This window comes from Ceratotherium simum, chromosome 17 (genome assembly GCF_057802395.1).
Source record: "Ceratotherium simum simum isolate JZ-2026a chromosome 17, ASM5780239v1, whole genome shotgun sequence".
In the NCBI taxonomy this organism is placed as follows: domain Eukaryota; kingdom Metazoa; phylum Chordata; class Mammalia; order Perissodactyla; family Rhinocerotidae; genus Ceratotherium; species Ceratotherium simum.
Genome location: NC_141916.1, coordinates 49,725,992 through 49,750,546, shown reverse-complemented (window position 1 = coordinate 49,750,546; position 24,555 = coordinate 49,725,992). Strand labels below are relative to the sequence as shown.

At 35.1% G+C, this 24,555-nt stretch overlaps 1 pseudogene across 1 annotated transcript in view; it reads right to left on the bottom strand.

The window, feature by feature from the left end:
* Positions 1–23,109, bottom strand: part of LOC147914803 (C-type lectin domain family 9 member A-like) — a 39,899-nt pseudogene extending 16,790 nt beyond the window's left edge. The window contains exon 1 of the transcript XR_015554994.1: positions 22,960–23,109. The product of XR_015554994.1 is annotated as a C-type lectin domain family 9 member A-like (transcript). The remainder of the gene's footprint in view (positions 1–22,959) is intronic.
* Between the last annotated feature and the right edge of the window lie 1,446 nt (positions 23,110–24,555).

Here is a 24,555-nt window from a genome sequence, read left to right as displayed (position 1 = left end):
AAGGCTAAAAGAAAACAGTTAAAAATAACTATAGCTATAATAATTTGTTAACGGATACACAATATAAGAAATGTAAATTGTTACATCAAAAACAAAATATGGGGAAGAGAATAAAAGAGTACAGTTTTTACATGCAATTGAAGTTAAGTTGATATTGAAGTTAAGTTTAAAATAGATACTTATACATATAAGATGTTGTATGTAAACCTCATGGTAACCACAAAGCAAAATCTTATAGTAGATACACAAAAGTTAAAGGAATTAAAGCATTTTACTACAGAAAATTATCAAATCACAAGAAAAGACAGCAAGAGAGGAAGAAAGGAAAAAGGGTATTCCAAAACAACCAGAGAACAACTAATGACATTCCAATAATAGGTCTTTATCTATCAATAATTACTCTAAATGTAAATGGATTAAATCCTCCAATCAAAAGATATATAATGAGTAAATGGATAAAGAAACAAGACCCAACTATCTGCTGCCTATAATAGACTCAGTCCAGCTTTAAGGACACACACAATATCAAAGTGAAGAGCTGGAAGAGATATTTCATGTAAATGGAAACCAAAAGAAAGCAGCTATTTTCATACCAGACAAAATAAATTGAAGTCAAAAACTGTAGCAAGAGATAAATGAGGTCATTATATAATGATAAAGTGGTCAAGTCAACAAGAAAATACAACAAATGTAAATATACATATACCCAACCTCAGAGCACCTAAACATATTAAGCAAATATAAACAGATCTGAATGCAGAAATAGACAGTTATGCAATAATATTAGGAGACTTCAATACTCCACTTTCAACAATGGATAGATCATCCAGACAGAAAATCATAAGAAAATATTGGACTTAAACTACACTTTAGAACAAATGGATCTAACAGATATATACAGAACAATCCATTTAACAGCAGCAGAATACATATTCTTCTCAAGTGCACACAGAACATTCTCCAGTATAGATCACATGGTAGGTCATAAAACAAGTATGAACAAATTTAAGAAGATTTATACATTGAGTATTCTTTTCTAACCACAAAGGTGTGAAACTAAAAATCATACAATATAGGAGGAAAGGTGGAAAATTCACAAATATGTGGAAACTAAACAACACACTCTTGAAAAGTCAATGGATTAAAAAAGAAATCAAAAGGGAAAACAAACAATATCTTGAGACAAACAAAAATGGAAATACAACATACCAAACTTATGGAATGAAGCAAAAGTTCTTCTAACAGGAAAGTCTACAGCGATAAATTCCTACATTAAGAAAAAGAAAGATCTCAAATAAACAAACTTACCTTACACATCAAGGAACTAGAAAAAGAAGAACAAACTAATTGCAAAGCTAACAGAAAATAGGAAATAACAAAAATCAGAGCAGAAATAAATAAAATAGAGAATAGAAAGACAATAGAAAATACCAACGAAACTAAGAGCTACTTTTTGAAAAGATAAATAAAACTGACAAATGTTTAGCTAGACTAACCAAGAAAAAAAAGACCCAAATAAATAAAATTATAAATGAAGGAGGAGATATTACAACTGACACCATGTAAATACAAAGGATCATAAGAGACTACCATGAAAAACTATACACCAGCAAACTGGCTAACCGAGAAAAATAGATAAATTTCTAGAAATATACAGCCTACCAAGACGGAATCCTGAAGAAATAGCATATCTGAATAAATGTATAAGTAGTAAGAAGACCGAATCCGTAATCAAAAAGCTCCCAACAAAGAAAAGCCAAGGACCAGATGGATTCCCTGGTGAATTCTACCAGACATTTCAAGAAGAATTAATATTACTCCTTCTCAAACTCTTCCAAAAAATTAAAGAGAAGGAAACACTTCCAAACTCATTTTATTAGGCCAGAATTACCCTGATACCAAAGCCAGACAAAGACACTATGAAAAAAAAATTCAAGCCTATATCCCTGATAAACATAGATTCAAAAATCCTCAACAAAATATTAGCAAACTGAATTCAACAATACATTAAAGGAATCATACACCATGATCAAGTGGGATTTATTCTGGAACAGAAGAATGGTTCGACATACAGAAATCAATAATTGTGATACACCACATTAACAGAATGAAGATAAAATCATATGATCATCTCAATAGATGCAGAAAAAGCATTTAACAAAATTCAACATCCCTTCATAATAAAAAATTCTCAACAAATTAGGTATAGAAAGAATGTACTTCAACAAAATAAAAGACATATGAGAGGTCAAAAGTAATACCACACTCAACAGTGAAAAGCTAAAAGCCTCTTCTCTAAGATCAGGAACAAGACGAGGGTCCTCACTTTCACCACTTCTGTTCAAAATAGTACTGAGAGTCCTAGCCAGAGCAGTGAGGCAAGAAAAAAAACTAAAGGCAAGATTAAGAAAAAAGTAAGTAAAATTGTCTTTGTTTGCAGATGACATAATCTCATATCTAGAAACCCTTACAGACTCCACCAAAAAACCCTTAGAACTAATAAATTAATTCAGTAAAATTGCAGGATACAAAATTAACATACAAAAATCAGTTGCATTTCTACACACTAACAAAAAGATATCTGAAAGAGAAATTTAAAAATCAATCCCTTTTACAGTAGCATCAAAAAGAATAAAAAATTTAGAAATAAATTTAATCAATGAGGTGAAAGATCTATATACTGAAACCTGTAAGACACTGATGAAAGAAATGGAAGAAGACACAAAGAAATGGAAAGATGTTCTATGCCTTAGATTGGCAAAAAATTATATTGTTAAAATATCCATACTACCCGAAGTGATGTATGAATTCAATGCAATTCCTATCAAAATTCCAATGGCATTTTTCACAGAAATAGAAAAAAAATCCTAAAATTTGTATGGAACAAAAAAAAAACCCCAAATAACTAATGCAACGCTAAGAAAGAAGAACAAAACTGGAGGCATCACACTTCCTGATTTCATACTATACTACAAAACTATAGTAATCAAAACAATATGGTATTGGCCTGAGAAACAGACACATATATCAACGGAACAAAATAGAGAACCCAGAAATAAACTCACACATATACAGTCAACCCGTCTTTGACAAAGGGCCAAGAGCACAAAATGGATAAATGATAGTCTCTTCAACAAATGGTGCCGGGAAAACTTGATATCTGCATGGAAAAGAATGAAATTGACCTTTATCTTATACCACTCACAGAAATTAACATGAAATAGATTAAAGACTTAGATGTAAGATTTCAAATTGCAATACTCCTAGAAGAAAACATGGAAAAAGCTCCTTGGGTGACATTGTCTTGGTAACGATTTTTTGGATATGACAACAAAAGCATAGGCAACAAAAAGAAAAATAGACTACGAGGACTATATCAAACCAAAAAGCTTCAGCATGCAAAGGAAACAATCAACAAAATGAAAAGGCAACCTATGGAATAGGAGAAAATAATTGCAAACTGTATATCTAATAAGGGGTTAATATCAAAAATATATAACATTCATACAGCTCAATAAAAAAACAAATAATTCAATTTAAAAATGGGCAAAGAACCTGAATAGACATTTTTCCAAAGAAGATATTCAAATGGATAACAGGTATATGAAAAGGTGCTCAACGTCACTTATAATTAGGGAAATGCAAATCAAAACCACAAGATATCACCTCACACCTATTAGAATGGCTATCATCAAAAAAAAGAGATAAATATTGGTGAGGCTGTGGAGAAAAGGGAACTCTTGTACACTACTGATGGGAATGTAAATTGGTACAACCACTGTGGAAAACAGTGTGGAGGCTCCTCAAAAAATTAAAAATAGAACTACCATCTAGCAATACAACCCCTGGATATATAAGTGAAAGAAACAAAATCATTATCTTGAAGAGCTATCTACACTCTCTTGTTCATTACAGCATGATTCACAATAAACAAAACATGGAAACAACCTAAGTATCTGTTGATGGATGAATGGATAAAGAAAATGTGGTATATATACAACAGAACTTTATTCAGCCATGAGAAAGAAGGAAATTCTGCCATTTGCAATAACATGGATGAAACTTGAAGGCTTTATGCTAAGTGAAATAAGTCAGAGAGAGACAAATACTGTTTGGTGTCACTTATATGAGGAATCTATATAACATCAAATTCATAGAAACACAGAGTAGAATGATGGTTGCCATGGGTTGGAGGATGAGGGAATTGAGGATATGTTGGTCAAAGAGCACAAACTTTCAGTGTTAAGATGAGTCAGTTCTAAGCATCTAATGTGCAGCATGGCGACGATAGTCAATAATACTGTATTGTATATTTGAAATTTGCTAAAAGAATAGATCTGAAGCATTCTCACACACACACACAAAGGCAGCTATGTGATGTGATGGATGTGTTAATTAACTTGATTGTGGAAATCATTTCACAATGTATATGTCTAACAAAACATCACATTGTACACTTTAAATCTATACAATTTGTCAATTATAGTCAATAAAGCTGAGGAAAATATTTTTAAATATAATAAAAATAAAATTAAAATGTTTAAAAGAATAATAGTCTAATGGTTTCAACATATTTTTTAAGTAATATTTTTCTCTTAACCTTAAGAGGAAAAATATAGGAAATAATATATTAAAGAAGCATCATTTGAAGTATTAATTCCTTTAGTCTAATTTCCATTCCGTTATTTTCTTCTAGATCCTGCTAAAATAAAATTTAATACTCTTAAAATTAAAGCATTGCAGGTATAGTATGATCCTATTTTACTAAATGCATTTTTATCTTCTATGTATCTACCTATTTATCTATCTACATATCCTACTGATATATATTCATAGATTGTATATTCACAATGATTATTTCTAGGTGATACACAACATTTCAAATTTTGAAAAACTTTCTTCTTTGTATTTAACTGCAATTTCAATTTTTGTAAAGAATCTATACTGTGTTTTTAAAAAACAATTATCAGTTTAATTAAACAAAATAATGACTAGAAAGTGAGTTTAAAAGAATTTTTAAGTGAGTATATATGGTGAAATTTTTCCTTTTGTATATTTATGTATTATAATAATTTTTAATTATTTCATAGAGATGTTTTTTCTGTACACTGTCATGCATTTAAGAATGTTGAACAAACATTTTTGTTTTTCATATTTGTCATCAAGTAGACACAGTAGAGGAGAACATACAATAACTGGGAAACATTGTTAAGAAACCCCAGAAATGTATTCAATAATGTGGAGCACTTTAAAGCAAAAATAAGTATTTTAATTCTTGGTGATTCTCTTTTTTTTTTTTTTTTTTTTGTGAGGAAGATCAGACCTGAGCTAACATCCATGCCAATCCTCCTCTTTTTGCTGAGGAAGATGGGCCCTGAGCTAACATCTATTGCCAAGCTCCACCTTTTTTTTCTCTCTCTTTTTCTCCCCAAAGCCCCAGTAGATAGTTGTATGTTGTAGTTGCACATCCTGCTAGTTGCTGTATGTGGGATGCCGCCTCAGCATGGCCGGATAAGCGGTGTGTCGCTGTGTGCCTGGGATCCGAACACAGGCCGCCAGTAGCGGAGCGTGCACACTTAACCACTAAGCCACGGGGCCAGCCCCTTGGTGACTCTGAGATAAAGAAAAACTGTACATTTGTACCATAGATCAATTCTATAACATCTTTGATTAGAGATTAAAAATAAAGCCTATAGGAGAGCAGGGGGGTAAAATGGGTGAAGGGGGCCAAAAGGTGCAAAATTCCAGTTATAAAATATGTCAGTCCTAGGAATGTAATGTACGGCATGATGACTATAGTTAGTAATACTGTATTGCATATTTGAAAGTTGCTAAGACAATAGACCTTAAAAGATCTCATTACACACGCAAAAAAAATTTGTAATTATATATAGTGATGGGTGTTAACTAGACTTATTGTGGTGATCATTTCACAACATATACAAATATTGAGTCATTATGTTGTACATCAGAAACAAATAGAACGTTATATGTTAATTATATTATAATAAAAAATAGGTAAAAATAAAGCCTATAACACATATATATTAAATACACTTGACACATATATTAAAATAGTATAGATTTGAATATGTTTAATTTATGTATAAACATTTAACATATATTTAAATATATGCCATTTTAATCTAATTAGAAAATAGACATGGGGAGGAGAACTAATCTCTTTTAAAAAGTGGTGGTTAGTGTTAACTGAAGTCACCCAGGGCTCAATAAATACTTGCTGAATAAAAGAAGATATGAATGTAAATATAAATATAGAGAGACAGAGTTTTAGGGTTATTATCCCAGTTGCTTTTTAGTTCTCCAGGTTTTTCCCTCCCTCTCACTCATACCCTAACAGGTATTCTTTCTTGCCCAGCCTGGCACACAGCTGAAACTAATTTGCAAAGAAAGTACTCTAAGAGACTGAAGTAGAAGCTCACTTGTGGAACCAGATGTTTTCTCCAGGCTTTGGGGAAGGAAAAGGCAGAAAAGCAGAATACAAGATGAGTGGGAATGGATAATAACCAGAAAAACTTTGAGCATAATGGAACAGAAAGCAAGAAATGACCCAATTGTCCCGGGCATGCATTTTCTACCACCTATCTGTCGTCTTTGGACAACTTAGCATCTCAACAACTTTGGACACTTTTAAGCTTCCTCAAGAGAGGGTAGAAAACTTGGACATCCTGTGTGGTGTTGGGAACCACAAAGGGATAGCTTCGGCCCCTGACCAAGATGAAACTAAACTAAATTCCTTGCTCACAAGTGGGATTCCCATGTGATCAAGAGAAGCAAGGACCTTCCACTGCAGAAGGAAGAAGTGAACTTTAATGAGGGAAAAAAATATAAACCTTCATTCTGAGAGCACATTCTCTTGGGGAAATAGCATTTAATTGGAAAATATGGCTCTGAAATGGAAGGCTAATTGGGACTTTGAAGAAATGAAGAGCAGTTTCTCTTGTCAGAGAAAGCAATTCTAAGGAAGGAATTCTCAGATTACCAAAGGGTACTGGTAAGCATAATTAATATTTTCATTTCATTATGAAATAATTGAAAATATACAACAGCATAAGTTCTTCAAGTGAGTCCACGTGACCAGAATCATAAGCATCACCTGGGAACTGTTAAAACTCCAAATTCTTGGGCCCCATCCCAGAATCACTGAATCAGAAACTTTGAGGTGGGGCCCAAAAATTTGTAGTTTAACAAGCTTTCCAAGTGGTTCTCATTTAAACTAAAGTTTGAAATCTGCTGGTACTAACAATGGAAACAAATGAGCCACATCTGTCGAAAGTCACTAACATTAAACCCATGGGTGGGATGAATAAAAAATGAGAAAAAATAAGTTAAATAATCAGAGGTTGATCATAATTTGGAAGTAAGGATGTATCTGAATATAAAATTCTTTCTTAACCTTGATACAAAGTGAGGATATGCTGAATCATTTTTGTGGCATCTCATATTTTTATAGAATAAGAACTAGACTGAATTATACTTTGTTTCTGCCTTCATCTCAATTTTTGAAACCTGAAAAAGTTCATCTCCAGGTTCAGGCTAATATAGCATCATAATCACCTGATGGTAATAAAACCAAGAGCAGGCACAGTGCTTAGAGGGGGTCAAATCATAGCCTAGGTAGAGCTATAGCTCTGCATTCACTCTTCAGTGATTTGTCCCAATGACTTCTCCACTTAGTGGATTTACATTTGCCTTATTTCATGCTCAGCTAGTTTCCTACCAGCACCTCACCCTTCTTCACCCACCTTCACTGGCCATCAATTAGTTAAAGCTCAGAGAACGTCATCAGTTGATATTGCTGTGTCAAAGTGTATTCAAACTAATAGTAAAATATAAAATATAATTAAATAACACATAAGTAAGTTTTAGATCACCTATTTGTCTATGCCAACTGAACCCTCCACCAACACAAGGATAACTGAAAGTCCAGTATAAAAGACACTACAAAATGCTCTATGAAAATAAAACATGAAAATAGACCCAGTTACTTCCTGAGAGGTTATCAACACATTAGCCCAGCAGAGGAAGAGAAGTAGCTGGAGCTCCCTGGAGTACGTATTTGAGCTAAAATGACACAGGAAGTCTCAAACTCAAGGAGCTCACTTACTGTAGACCACAAGGCCCAGAGCAAGGACCCTCTCACTGTGTGAGGCACAGTGACCCCAACAAGGGCTTCCTCTCTTTCCTAATTTTCATGCAAGGTCTAGGAACAAGGCAAAAGGCAAATTTTTAAAATAACAGTGATTCTAGATTTATCTGTAAATCATTGGCTTACTTTAAAGTTGGCCTCTTGGATTTGGATACAAATATTCATCTGATGATTCAAAATGTAGCATTAGGATGCAAAACTTGTTTTTTGTTAGATTTTTAGTATTTTTGACTCTCTGCAAAGATGAGTAAGTATGGGCAAATTCTTTGTATTGTCATCTCTATTTCATTGTTTACTAGGTGAAGAAAACTGACATTTAGGGAATTCAACTGCCAAGCACAGTTTTTTTTCAGATTTGGGGGGATTTTTTGTTATTGTTACTGTTCCAAATATATCACCTCATCAAATCCACAACAAACTGGATAAGAGGATTGTTATCATCATTTTATAAAAGAAGAAACTCAGATTTAGGGAGATTGGGTGACTGAAAAAAAGGGAACTCAATTGATAAATGCACATATATGATTTTATGTAGTATATTTTAATATGTGTTTATACTTTTATAGGTAAAGAATAAGAGTGTGAATTATGTGTCCATTCTCATCCCTCTTTTCTATATTTAATAATAGAAATTGTTTTGTCAAATTCCAAAAAAAAAAATAGCCTTTCCACAAAATCATTTTGCTTTTTTACATTCAAAGGATATCATGCACAAAATTTAAAAGAGAGACAGGGACAAAACTGGGATAGGCTACATTTTTGCCCCCAGATGGCTGGTATGAGCTCACAGTGATACCAGGAAATGAATGAGGAGAGAGGAAGTGACTAGTTCAAGTGTTCTAAAGTGGTCAGTCTGGGAGTTTTCTGGCTAACTGTGAAGAATGAGAAGAGAGCAACTAAACTCCAGCACCATCTGCAGCCTAAATAAGGAAAGACTTTCACTCTCATTACCTTGATGAAAGCATTTCCACTCACCTTTCAACTTTTCAAAATGATTGCTCAATGTCTCTCCTTCGTCAGGATTGCATCTTAAATGTTTAGCAAGCCAAGAACCCTGGACCAGACTTTCCACATGAACTCTTCTGCTAATCTTAGGAAGAAAGATCTCCTAATCTTCCTAATACACCCTCAGATCCACGGTGCAGAGGCCCAACAATACCTTCAATGGCTGTGGGGCTCAGAACTCTTCAAACCTCAGTGTTGTCCATACTAATCCAATCACCTGATCCTAGAAAGAGGAAAACCATCCCAAAAGGCAGCTTTTCAAAGGTTTACTTCTCCTCTCTGGAAAGAGCTGCCTGCACATGTTCTCCTTCTTCACATATACACTCTATTTTGCTAAAACACTGAGTTCCAAAGAAAAGAGAAAATCCTGTGGAAATCCATATTAGTAAAAATCACCTCGGCCTCACAATTCAAATTTTGTAAACTCAAACAACAAAGATTTTTTAGTAATTGTGTTCCATACCACAATCTACCTTAATAGCAGTATCGATAATTGTTTTCTCACAAGTAGATAATATCTTTTCCAACAGATAAATACTTGTAGCCACTGGATAAATAATGCAAGTGTTATTTAGTCATGTATCATGTTTGTTCTTGGAAATTCTTAAACAATGAAAAATAAGTACAAACTTCAGTATGTCATGGTCATAAATCAAATATTCTAGAAGAGTTCAAATTGAGAGAGTTAAGAATATTAAATGGGATAAAGAAAATTTATTATACCATTATTAGTCTTCAGCATCACATTTGTCATATTATTTTACAAAATATATGCTTAAGAGTAGGGGATACAGAAGAACAGATCAGTGAGCTGGACAAAACACTAGAGGAAATCACCCAAGCTGAACAGATAAAAGGAAAAAGAATTTAAAAGAGCGAGGACAGTCTAAGGGACCTCTTGGACAACATCAACCACACTAACATCCATGTTAAAGGTGTCCCAGAAGGAGAAGAGAGAGACAGAGGGGCAGAGAATCTATTTGAAGAAATAATAGCTGGAAACTTTCCTAATTTAAGGAAGGAAATAGACATCCAGGCACAGGAAGCACAGAGAGCACCAAAAAATATAAACCCAAAGAGCCCCACACCAAGAGATATCATAATTAAAATGTCCAGAATTAGAGATAAAGAGAGAATCTTAAAAGCCACAAGAGAAAAGCACCAAGTTACATACAAAGGAAACCCCATAAGGCTATCAGGTGACTTCTCAGGAGGCACCTTACAAGCTAGGAGAGAGTGGCATTATATATTTAAAATGCTAAAAGGAAAAAACCTACAGCCAAGAATACTGTACATGGCAAAGTTATCATTCAGAATGGAAAGAAAGATAAAGAGTTTCACAGACAGGCAAAAATTAAAGGAGTTTATCACCAAGAAACCAGCCCTACAAGAGATGCGAAAGGGACTTATTTACAGGGGAAAGAGAAGATCACAAATAGGAAAAAATTATCTATGTCCATGATAAGAGGGTAACAAACACAAACACACAAAAAAGAGGTTAGATATGATATCAGAAACATAAAATGTGGGAGGAGGGGTGTAAAAGATTAGAGCTTTTAGAAAGAGGTCAAACTAAAGAGACCATCAACTTAATATAAATTGCTTATACGTAGTTTATTATACATGAACCTAATGGTAATCAAAAACCAGAAACCTATAATAAATACACAAAAAAATAATGAAAGGAACCCAAACATAATACTAAAGAAAGCCTTCAAACCACAAGAGAAGAGAGCAAGAGAAGAAGAAAGGAACAGAGAAGAACTACTAAACCACCCAGAAAAAAAGTAAAAAAAAACAACAATAAGTACATACTTATCAATAGCTATTTTAAATGTCAATGGACTAAATGCTCCAATCAAAAGGCATAGGGTGGTTGACTGGATAAAAATACAAGACTCATATATGCTGTATACAAGAGATACACTTCAGACCTAAAGACACTCACAAACTGAACATCAAGGGATGGAAAAAGATACTCCATGCAAATGGCAATGAAAAGAAAGCTGGGGTAGCACTACTCATATCTGACAAAAAAGAGTTTAAAACAAAAACTGTAACAAGAGACAAAAAAGGGGCACTACATAATGATCAAGGGAACAATCCAACAAGAGTATATAACACTCATAAATATCTATGCAGCCAACATAGGAGCAACTAAATATATAAAATAATTATTAACAGACATAAAAGGAGAAATAGACGGTAAAGCAATAAAAGTAGGAGACTCTAACACTTACATCAATGGATAGATCATCCTAACAGATCAATAAGAAAACACTGACCTTAAATGACACACAAGACAAGATGGACTTAGTAGATATTTACAGAACATTTCATCCAAAAACCGAAGAATACACATTTTTTTCAAATTCACATAGGATGTTCTCCAGGATTGATCACATATTAGGCCACAAAACAAGTCTCTATAAATTTAAGAAGACTGAAATGTTACCAAGCATCTTTTCTGACCACATGAAACTAGAAATCAACTACAGGAAGAAAATCAGAAAAGCCACAAATATGTGGAGATTAAACAAAGTGCTACTGAACAATGATTGGGTCAATGAAGAAATCAAAGGAGAAATGAAAAAATAGCGGGAGACAAAGGAAAATGAAAATATGACATGCCAGAGTTTATGGGATACGGCAAAAGTGGTTCTAAGAGGGAAGTTTATAGCAATACAGGTCTATCTCAACAAACAAGAAAAATTTCAAATAAACAATCTAACAGTACACCTGAAGGAACTGGAAAAAGAAGAACAAAGCCCAAAATCAGTAGAAGAGGAGAAATAATAAAAACTAGAGCAGAAATAAATAAAATAGAGACTTAAAAAAAATAGACAAAAAAAAATCAATGAAACCAACAGCCGGTTCTTTGAAAAGATAAACAAAATAGACAAATCTTTAGCTAGACTCAGCAAGAAAAAAAGAGAGAAGGCTCAAATAAGTAAAATCAGAAATGAAAGAGGAGAAATTACAATGGACTCCTCAGGAATAGAAAAGATTATAAAAGAATACTATGAAATGCTATATGCCAACAAATTGGATAATCTGGAAGAAATGGATAAATTCTTAGAATCATACAACCTTCCAAAACTGAATCAAGAATAAAGAGAGAATTTGAATAGACCAATCACCAGTAAGGAGATTGAAACAGTAGTCAAAAATCTTCCAAAATATAAAAGTCTAGGATCAGATGGCTTCCCTAGTGAATTCTACTAAACATTCAAAGAAGACTTAATACCTATACTTCCAAAAGTCTTCCAAAAAATTGAAGAGGAGGAGAAGCTTCCTAAGTCATTCTATGAAACCGACATTACCCTGATACCAAAACCAGACAAGGACAACACAAAAAAAGAAAATTATAGGCCAATATCACTTATGCACATTGATGCAAAAATCCTCAACAAAATACTAGCAAATCAAATACAACAATACACTAAAAATATCATACACCATGATCAAGTGGGATTTATTCCAGGGATGCAGGGATGGTTCAAAATCAGAAAATCAATCAGGGCCGGCCCCATGGCTTAGCGGTTAAGTGCTCACGCTCCGCTGCTGGCGGCCCGGGTTCAGATCCCGGGCGCGCACCGATGCACCGCTTCTCCGGCCATGCTGAGGCCGAGTCCCACATACAGCAACTAGAAGGATGTGCAACTATGACATACAACTATCTACTGGGGTTTTGGGGGGAAAAATAAATAAATAAAGTTAAAAAAAAAAGAAAATCAATCAATGTGATACACCACATTAACAAAACGAAGAATAAAAATCACATGACAATCTCTATAGATGCAGAGAAAGCATTTGACAAGACACAGCATCCATTTATGATAAAAACTCTGAATAAAATGGGTATAGAAGGAAAGTACCTCAACAAAATAAAGACCATATATGACAAACCCACAGCTAATATCATCTTCAATGGAGAAAAACCAAAAGCTATCCCTCTAAGAACAGGAACTAGACAAGGATGCCCACTCTCACCACTCTTACTTAACATAGTGTTGGGAGTCCTAGCCAGAGCAATCAGGCAAGAAAAAGAAATAAAAGGGATCCAAATTGGAAAAGAAGAAGTGAAACTGTCACTATTTGCAGATGACATGATTTTATATAGAGAAAACCCTAAAGAATCCACCAAAAAACTTTTAGAAATAATAAATGAATACAGTAAAGTTGCAAGATACAAAATCAACATACAAAAATCAGTTGTGTTTCTATACACTAACAACGAAGTAGCAGAAAGAGACTTAAGAATACAATCCCATTTACAATTGCAACAAAAAGAATAAAATATTTAGGAATAAAGTTAACCAAAGAGGTGAAAGATCTGTACACTGAAAACTATAGAACATTCTTGAAAGAAATTGAAGAAGACGCAAAGAAATGGAACGATATTCCATGCTCTTGGATTGGAAGAATTAACATAGTTAAAATGTCCATACTTCCTAAAGCAATCCAGAAATTCAACGCAATCTCTATCAAAGTTCCAACAGCATTTTTCACAGAAATAGAACAAAGAATCCTAAAATTTATATGGAACAACAAAAGACTCCGAAGAGCCAAAAGAATCCTGAGGAAAAAGAACAAAGCTGGAGGTATCACACTTCCTGATTTCAAAATATACTACAAAGCTGTAGTAACCAAAAGGGCATAGTACTTGCACAAAAACAAACACAAAGATCAATGGAACAGAATTGAGAGCCCAGAAATAAACCCACACATCTATGGATGGCTAATTTTTGCCAAGGGAGCCAAGAACACACAATGAAGAAAGAAAAATAACTTCAATAAATGGCGTTGAGAATACTGGACAGCCACACACAAAAAAACGAAAGTACACTATTATCTTACACAATACACAAAAATTAACTCAAAATGGATTAAAGACTTGAATGTAAGACCTGAAACCATGAAACTTCTAGAAGAAAACACTGGAGGTATGATCTTCGACATCAATCTTAGCAGCATATTTTCAAGTACTGTGTCTGACCGGGCAAGGGAAACAATAGAAAAAAATAAACAAATGGGACTACATCAAGCTAAAAAGCTTCTGCACAGCAAAGGAAACCATCAACAAGATGAAAAGACAACCTAACAATTGGGAGAAGATATTTGCAAGCCATATATCTGATAAGAGGTTAATCTCCAAAATATCTAAAGAACTCATACATTTCAACCACAAAACAACTAACTACCCAATTCAAAAATGGGCAAAAGACCTCAACAGACATTTCTCCAAAGAAGATATACAGATGGCTAACAGGCACACGAAAAGATGTTCAACATCATTAACTATCAGGGAAATGCAAATCAAAACTACAATGAGATATCACCTCACGCACGTCAGAATGGCTATAATTAACAACACAGGAAACAGCAAGTGTTGTAGAGGATGTGGAGAGAAAGGAGCTCTCGTACACTGTTGGTAAGAATGCAAAATGGTGCAGTCAGTATGGAAAACAGTATGGAGAGTCCTCAAAAAGTTAAGAATAGAACTACCATACGATTCAGCTATTCCACTGTTGGGTATTTATCCAAAGAACATGAAAACACTCATGGGTAAAGGTATATGCACCCCTACATTCACTGCAGCATTATTCACAATAGCCAAGACTTCTAAGCAACCTAAGTGCCTATCAAGAGACGAACGGATAAAGAAGATGTAGTATATATACAAATGGAATACTACTCAGCCAGAAGAAACGATGAAATCCAGCCATTTGTGACAACATGGACGGACATTGAGGGTATTATGCTAAGGGAAATAAGTCAGAGGGAGAAGGTCAAATACCATATGATCTCACTCATAAATAGAACATAACAAACAGACATACAGAGACAGAGATTGGATTGGCTGTTTCAAGAGGGGAATCGGGGAGGGAAGAGGATGAAAGGGATGATTAGGCATGTGTGTGTGGTGATAGATTGTAATTAGTCTTTGGGCGGTGAACATGATGGAATCTATGCAGAAACAGAAGTATAATGATGTACACTTGAAATTTATATAATGTTATAAACCAATGTTACTGCAATAAAAATATATATATTTGCTTCTCTATGTCTCTCTCCAAGTTGACCATACGTTCAGTAAATGCAGAAATTGTGTCTTATTCACTTTGGTATCACCAACACCCAGTGCAATGTCTGGCATATAAAAACCACTAGAAAATATTGAATAAATGAATATTTTTATGGCTTAACATAGTACAGAACAATGAACTTTCAGTGATAGTAAGCACTAAAAACTTTTACTCCTTTGCAATATTACTGTCATACTTGATTTCTTTTTATTAATAACATACGCTTTTATATCCATCTAGTCACTGTTGAAAATTGGTGCAACAGGGACAAAAATGAAGGAAAAAACCTTAAAATCTCCTTATAAAATTATGTCAATATGTTTCCTTTCCATATTTTCTATGTATATTTTGTACACAGTAGGAATCACACATTATTTCACAATCCAATTTTTTCAATTAACATTATGTCAGAAGCATTTCTCATATCATTGAATACTTCACAAAATAAGTTATTGTATTCATATTTTTCAATTGAACGGTTCTATCATATATATTTAACCCTTCCATCATTGGACACAAAATGTTCTGTAGTAGTTGGCAATTCAAATAATGATGAGGCAAAAATCTAAGTGTGTAGCATTTTGTTCACATATATTACTTCCTGAAGATGGATTTCTGGAAGCAAAATCATTAGCTCAAATAGTATAACATTTTTAAGACTAAAAATATATTTGTTAAATTTGTTTATAGTAATGTTTTACTAACTAACATTCCCAGTAGCAGTTTATGAGACTATATTTATGACTTTATCCTTACGAGCAAGACATTTTTAAATTTAAGAGCCTTGATTTTAGAGCTTGGATTGTGTGGTGATGCCATCTGGTGGTCATAGTATAAAACTACAAATCAGAAGTGAAAAAGATCTTGGAAACTGCAGTGAGGGAAATTAAGTGGCAGTAATTATTATAGGTCTTTAAGTGTTCAAAAAGCACTCTTGCTATTTGGCTTTCTAAATATCCTCACTAACCATATAAATAAAGCTTACAAACGGTTTCAAATGATACTTATTACTTCATCTATTCAACCTGAATTTCCTGAGCACCTCCCACATGGTGGCTATTCTATTAAGTGCTGAAGACAGAGATGAGTCACAGAGCACAATCTCAAGCAGTTTATCATTTAATGAGGATATATAAAAGAAAACTTCTCATTACAAACTTGACCAAAGCCTTCTGCAAGTGAAAAATAATATTTACTAATATTTGTAATTTGAATCATCCTTATTTTATAAAATACATAATATCTAATTGTGTGGGCAGCTTCTAAAATGGCCCCCAATCATCATCCCCATCTGCTGCTGTTCATGCCATTGTGTAATCCTCTTTCCAGGAGTATGAGCTTGTTTCCATATCTCTCTCTCCATTGTGAAAAACACTATGGAGAGGCCCACAGGGCAAGGAATTGAATTCTCCAGTCAATAGTCAGTGAGGACCTGAGGCCAGCCAACAGAGAGCTTGGAAGCAGATCCTCCCTAACTAAGCCTTGAGATGAGACCCCAGCCCTAGGCCACATCCCATAGGCAGCTACAGTGAGAAACGCTGAGTCAGAGTCACCCAGCTAAGCCATGCCTTGCTACTGACCCAAAAAATAAGAGATAAATTATGGGGTAATTTATTTACACAGAAATAGCTAATTCACTAATAAAGAGAATTGGAAACTATTTTCACATTTAAATATTAATTTCAACTTAGTCACTCAAATTAAGTCCTATACAAAATTTAAACTGCAATTAAAGAGTTAGTCTAGCTAACTCTTTTGAACACATCAAACCCTGAAGTAACAAACATATACAAATAAAATTATTACAAAACCTATTGCTATTCTTATAGTTAAACCTATCCTAAAATATAACAGTTTTTGAACTTCATTTTGTTTGTTATTTCTGTAATTTTTTATACTTCTCTAAGGTTATAGTTATACTTGTACTTTCCAATAGTTGCTTTACTACATCCTTTGATACCTTCCTGAGCTTCCAGTGATCTACCTAGACCAAAAAGCAAAATATTTCAGGAAATGGTTTATTAAACAACTGATTTTTAGTCATTGTTTGGGACGTGTCTGCTTTTCCCACTGTGACTTAACTCAAGCCACAGGTCATTACATTAGCTCTTGTTTTAGAGTTAATTACTTTAACTTTAAAAGTTACTTTATTTTTTACAAAAATAGGACATTTTATCAATACTATCAAGAGCCATCTATAGATTTAACACAATCCCTACCAAGATTCCAATGGCATTTTTTTACAGAAATAGAGAAAAACTCCTAAAATTTATATGGAATGGCAAAAGACCCCAAATAGCCAAAGAGAGAGAAGAATACAGCAGGAGACATCACACTTTATGATTTTAAGCCATACTATGAAGGTATAGTCATCAAAACAGTATGGTACTGGCACAAAAACAGACAAATAGACTAACAGAACAGAAACGAGGGCCCAGAAATAAACCCAAGAGTATATAGTCAACTAATATGTGACAAAGGAGCCAAGAATACTCAGTGGAGAAAAGACAATCTCTTCAATAAACAGTGCTAGGAAAATTGGATACTACATGTAAAAGAATGAAACCGGACCCCTATTTTAAACCACTCACAAAAATTAACCTGAAATAAATTAAAGACTTACATGTAAGACCTGAAATCATGAAACTCCTAGAAGAAAACATAGGAATAAAGCTCCTTGACATGGGTCTTGGTAATGATTTTTTGCATATGACACCTAGAGCACAAGCAACAAACTCAAAAATAAACAAGTTAGACTACACCAAGCCAAAAAGATTCTGCACAGCAAAGGAAACCATCAATAAAGTGAAGAGACAACATACAGAATGGGAAAAAAATATTTGCAAACCATATATCTGATAAGGGGTTAACATCCAAAATATATAAAAACTCATACATCTCAACAAGAAAAAAACTAACAACCCAATTAAAAATGGGCAAAAGATCTGAAGAGACATTTCTCCAAAGAAGATATACAGATGGTCAACAGACACACGAAAAGATGTTTAACATCACTAACTATCAGGGAAATGCAAATCAAAACTACAATAAGATATCACCTCACTCCTGTCAGAATGGCTATAATTAACAAGACAGGAAATAACAAGTGTTGGAGAGGATGTGGAGAGAAGGGAACACTCATACACTGCTGGTGGGAGTGCAAACTTGTGCAGCCAGTATGCAAAACAGTATGGAGATTCCTCAAAAAGTTAAGAATAGAACTACCATGGGATCCAGCTATTCCACTGCTGGCTATTTATCCAAAGAACATGAAAACATGAATGCATAAAGATATATACAATCCTACATTCACTGCAGCATTATTCACAATAGCCAAGACTTGGATACAACCTAGGTGCCCAACAAGGGACAAATGGATAAAGAACATGTGGTATATTTACACAATGGAATACTACTCAGCCATAAAAAAGGATGAAATCTGAACATTTGTGACAACATGGATGGATCTTGAGGGTATTATGCTAAGGGAAATAAGTCAGAGGGAGAAGGTCAAATACCATATGATCTCACTCATAAGTAGAAGATAAAAAGAACAACAAACAATCACATAGAGACAGAGATTGGATTGGTGGCGACCAGAGAGGAAGGGAGTAGGGAGGATGGTAAAAGGGGTGATTAGGCACATGTGTATGGTGATGGATTGTAATCAGTTTTTGGGTGGTGAACATGATGTAATCTACACAGAAACTGGAATATAATGTTGTACACCCAAAATTTATATAATGTTGTAAAACAATGTGACCACAATAAAAAAAATATATATATAAAGAACTCATACAACTCAATAGCAAAAATATAAATAATCCAATTAAAAAATGGGCAAAGAATTTGAATAGACATATTTCCAAAGAAGATATACAAAAGACCAACAGGTACATGAAAAGATGCTCATGTCATTACAGAAATGCAAATTAAAACCACAAGTAGATATCACCTCATGCCTGTTAGGATGGCTAGTATCAACAAGACAAGAGATGTGTAATGGTTCAAGTTCGGCACACTCTCCTTCAGCAGCCCAGGTTTTTGGGTTTGGATCCTGGGTGTGGACCTGCACCACTCTTCAGTCTTACTGTGGCAGCAACCCACATATAAAATAGAGGAAGATTGGCACGGATGTTAGCTCAGGGCGAATCTTCCTCAGCAGGTAAAAAAAAAAAAATAAACAAGAGATAACAAATCCTGCAGTGGATGTGGAGAAAGACCACTTGTGTACTGTTGGTGGGATTGTAAATTGGTACAGACAATACTGAAAACAGTATGGAGGTTCTCAAAAAATTATAAATAGAACTACCATTTGATCCAGCCATCCTACTTCTGGGAATATATCCAAAGGAAATGAAAACACTGACTCGAAAAGGTATCTGCACCCCCACATTCATAATAGCATTATTTACAACAGTGAAGACACAGAAACAAACTAAAGGTCCATCAATAGATGAATGGATAAAGAAGTTGGGTGTGTACACAGCAGTCCCCTTGTATTCGTGGTTTTGCTTTCCCTGGTTTCAGCTACCCACAGTCAACCGCAGTGCAAAAATATTAAACGAAAAATTCCAGATATAAAAAACTCATTCGTTTTAAATTGCATGCCCTTCTGAGTAGTGTGATAAAAATCTTGCATTATCCTGCTCCATCCCACCCCAGCCATGAGTCATCAATGCCATTGGCTCTCTAAATCTTTCTAATCTGTCCTTGGGCATGTTGATAACCTCATGGCCATAACATAGCTGCCACAGCTCCAGATAATTTGTCAGTATTCAAGAGAACAAAAAGAGAATGGAGGCAATGTAAGCCATTCCAGAAATCCTCTAGATAACTTTGTTGTAAGTTTCAGTGGGCCCAAAACTGGGCCACATGGCCACTCTACCTGCAAGGGGAGCTGGGATAGTGAGTAACTCCTGGAAATGGCAGGAGAAAAGGTGATTTGGAATGGCTCATGGATAGGCCAACAGTCTCTGCTGCCCTACACTAAGGATAAACAAGATTTAACCAGACATCAACAAATTTTTGAGGACTTACTACTTATACCCCAAAATAAATGTAAAAGTGAGGAATCCAAGAGGGCTTTTTTACTTTTCAGAGAAGGAACAAAGAACTATATACCACAGTATATAGAGAATAAGGAAATATCTTATACTATATCACTGGTTTGGCATTGTTATCCTCTGCTAGTTTATCTGTAGCAATTATCAGTTAAAAAAAAAAAAAAACCTTGAAAGCAAAGGAACCCAAATAATTGCCTTTGAGGAAACAAAAACGGTAGAGTTAAAAAGATTCCACCGGAGGTACGTGTCCGAGTCAGGTAGTAACAACTTCAAATGGAAAAAGAAGGAGGATGAGTTTCCGCATCAAAAAAGAGAAGAAAAGGAGTTTGGGACTCAGCAGGAATTATCAGATTATTTTTGATCTCTCTACAATATTCATTCTCACATTAATTCTTTAAATCATTGCTTTTATTTGTCTACTCTGGCTAAACACCATGCTCTTTGTCCTATTCACAGCTCCTCCAGCAACGCCCAATATCCTACCTTCCAGCAGCACTAATAGTCTGTGGAAAGTTATGCAGTTTTGCTATAATCATTCTGAATGAAATACCATTCTCCAATTTGTCAAACCGAAAAGTACATACTCTTCCCCCAAATCCAACTGAATGGATTTCTTTGAAGAGTCTTCCCTGTGCTTCAGCAGCGTGAACTCCAGCCCTCCTGTGAGTTCTCAGAGTACCTTCATCATTATGACACAATTACTTCTATTTTCACATTGCGTTTCAATTATTCATAGGAATTTCTGCCCTCTGAAATTTGAGCTCCCTAAGGGAAGGGTCTGTGACTTAATTACCTTCATAATTTGAATAACAAGTATAATGCCTTGCATATAGTAAAATAAACAACTGTTGAATAATGGAACAAATTAATGCTCTATTAAGGGAGACAATTATAAACAATGAAAATTAAAAAGAACGGGCAATTAATTCTGTTTCAAGATGTCTAAGAAAGAATAGTTTAATGTCTTTGAATGGCTTTGTTCCTACACTAAAATACAAAATGTTCATTTTTTAAAAGTTTTCACCTTATAAGGAAAAAAAAAAAACACTCATCTCATAGTTTGTCTGTATACCTCCAGAGAACAAATATTCCCTATCTAGATTATTATAGTTTGTAACTAAGAATAAAGTCTCACTAAAAAGCATGATACAAAATATTCACAAAAATAATATTATTTCTAAAAAAAGAGAAAAGTAAACTTATATCTTCTCCACTTTCCTCAGTCTTTGTAATTCACTTTATTCTGTTCCACAGGAAAGAAACCTTGGAGGGCCCAGCATTATTCCACTACTAGAATAGAAATTCTACTCAATGACCTGCTTTTAATTTAACTCAATTCTACTTGAAAATATTCTAATTGAGGAGATTCACTTCCCTTCCCTAAAGGTCAATTGTTCTGAGTTTCTTCTCCTGTTCTTGAATTTCAAATACCAATCCACATCAGATAGAATTACAGATGTTAACAAAGTCTCTAGAAATGGTAGCTGATGACACCTTTGACCTTACCTGAAAGTTCTACAGTTTGGTCAGAGATAGAGTTGAGAGTAGTTCAATTTCCATAATAAAGCCTGAACGGGAGGGAAAGATCTGATGTCCAGAACAACTGAAAATATCCTCAGCAGCAGAATATGAGATCTTGACATTTGAGAGATTTTCTGAAAGTTTCTGTTATGCTCAGGATTCTTATATATGATTACACATTTTTTAAAGGATCTTTTCTCCTTTTTTCACCCCAGGGCACAGGTGAAGAACAAGTATCTGTGAGGTAAATAGTTTTGACTGATAAATAGAGGAAAAAATAATACCATAGATGACCAGATAATGTAAAGAAGGAAAGAAGAAAGAAAGGAGAGAGAAAAAAAGAAAAGAAGGGGGAGGAAGAGAGAAGAATGGGAAATAATCTAGTCAAAATTGGGAGGGGGTTAGCTGGGAATCTCCGTAATCATTCTGCGTGTAGTTTCCATGTAGAGATCTCATGTTTCCCTAATGTTGTGTGAGAGGAAATCCAAGCAAGAACTAAGAGGATGGAAGAATGTTCTGTGTGACGGCACCTCCCACATGGGACAGACGGAGTTAACAAAGAAAATACACAAGAGAACTCTCTTAGAAAATATTATAGAGAGGAAGTCAAGATGGCGGCATAGGCAGACTCTGAACTCACCTCCTCCCGCGGACACAGCCAGTTTACAACTACTCATGGAAAAATTACCCCTGAGACAGAACTGAAAACTGGATAAGAGGAACTCCTGCAACAACGGACAATCCTAACTGAGGTAGAAGAGGCAGAAACTCCCTTCTGGAGAGAAAAAACGCCACCTTCACAAGCCGCAGGGCCTCACGGCCGCTGGGAACAACCCAAAGGTCCGCAGCCTCCCTGGAGGCGCGGGGCCCTGAGCCGGGGAGCGCCCCCGCTGTGGGCATGTTGTGGACCCAGCACAATCGAGACAAGTGGCAGAATATGTGCCTTTGCCTGCTACTAAAACATTGGGGAGCACCCCCAGAAAAGCTGGTTCACAAAGAAAGTAAAACCAGCTCTTAAAGGGCCTACGTGCAAACTCACTCGTTTCAGAAAGCAACCTAAAATCACCAGACAGAAAAGTGCACAGTGTTTTGGTGAAAAGAGACTCACCTGATAGGCCCTGTGTGCATCTTGGTGAGAGGTGAGACCTCTCCAGGGACTGGGACATTGGCAGCAGCCATTGTTGTGGCCTGGTGTGGGCGTGCTGACAGAGACGCCATTGGAGTTCTCCCTGGGGCCTGCTAGCCCAGGTCTGCCCCACCCGCTAGAGCACCAATTTAATCCAGCTCAGCCAGGGCAGGCAGCCCACCCTAGAGACTGGCCCCACCCAACAACAAGCCCTCAGGCAATTTGAGGGCCTGCATAGATTGGTGACTGGATTCTCTGCAGCCTGGCAACTGAGCCGAATTCAATGGGGCAGAGCGTGCACAAGGAGCGGGTGGAGGGTGTGGGGTTAGGGTTAGGGTGCACCTAAATATATAAAGCAATTATTAACAGACATAAAAACAGAAATAGACAGTAACACAATAATAGTAGGGGACTTTAACACTCCACTTACACCAACGGATAGATCATCCAAACAGAAGATCAATAAGGAAACATTGGCCTTAAATGATACACTAGAACAGATGGACCTAGTGGATATATACAGAGCATTCCATTCAAAAACCAAAGAATACATGTTCTTTTCAAAGGCACATGGAGCATTCTCCAGGACTGATCACATATTAGGCCACAAAACAAGTCTCCATAAATTTAAGAAGATTGAAATAATACCAAGCATCTTTTCTGACCACAACGGTATGAAACTAGAAATCATCTATAGAAAGAAAATCAGAAAAGCCACAAATACGTGGAGATTAATCAAAATGCTACTGAACAAAGACTGGGTCAATGAAGAAATCAAAGAAGAAATCAAAAAATACCTGGAGACAAATGAAAATGAAAATACGACATGCCAGAATTTATGGGATACAGCAAAAGCGGTTCTATGAGGGAAGTTTATAGCAATACAGGCCTATCTCAACAAACAAGAAAAATCTCAAATAAACAATCTAACAATGCACCTAAAGGAACTGGAAAAAGAAGAACAAGCAAAGCCCAAAATCAGTAGAAGAAGGGAAATCATAAAAATCAGAGCAGAAATAAATGAAATAGAGACCAAAAAACAGTAGAAAAAATTAATAAAACCAAGAGCTGGTTCTTTGAAAAGATAAACAAAATTGACAAACCTTTAGCCAGACTCACCAAGAAAAAAAGAGAGAAGGCACAAATAAGTAAAATCAGAAATGAAAGAGGAGAGGTTACAACAGACACCTCAGAAATGCAAAAGATTATAGGAGAATACTATGAAAAGCTATATGCCAACCAATTCGACAATCTGGAAGAAATGGATAAATTCTTAGAATCATACAACCTTCCAAAACTGGATCAAGAAGAAGTAAAGAATTTGAATAGACCGATCACCAGTAAGGAGATCGAAACAGTCATCAAAAACCTCCCCAAAAATAAAAGTCCAGGACCAGACGGCTTCCCTGGTGAATTCTACCAAACATTCAAAGAAGACTTAATACCTATCCTTCTCAAACTCTTCCAAAAATTGAGAAGGGAGGGAAGCTCCCTAACTCATTCTACGAAGCCGACATTACCCTGATACCAAAACTAGACAAGGACAACACAAAAAAAGAAAACTACAGGCCAATATCA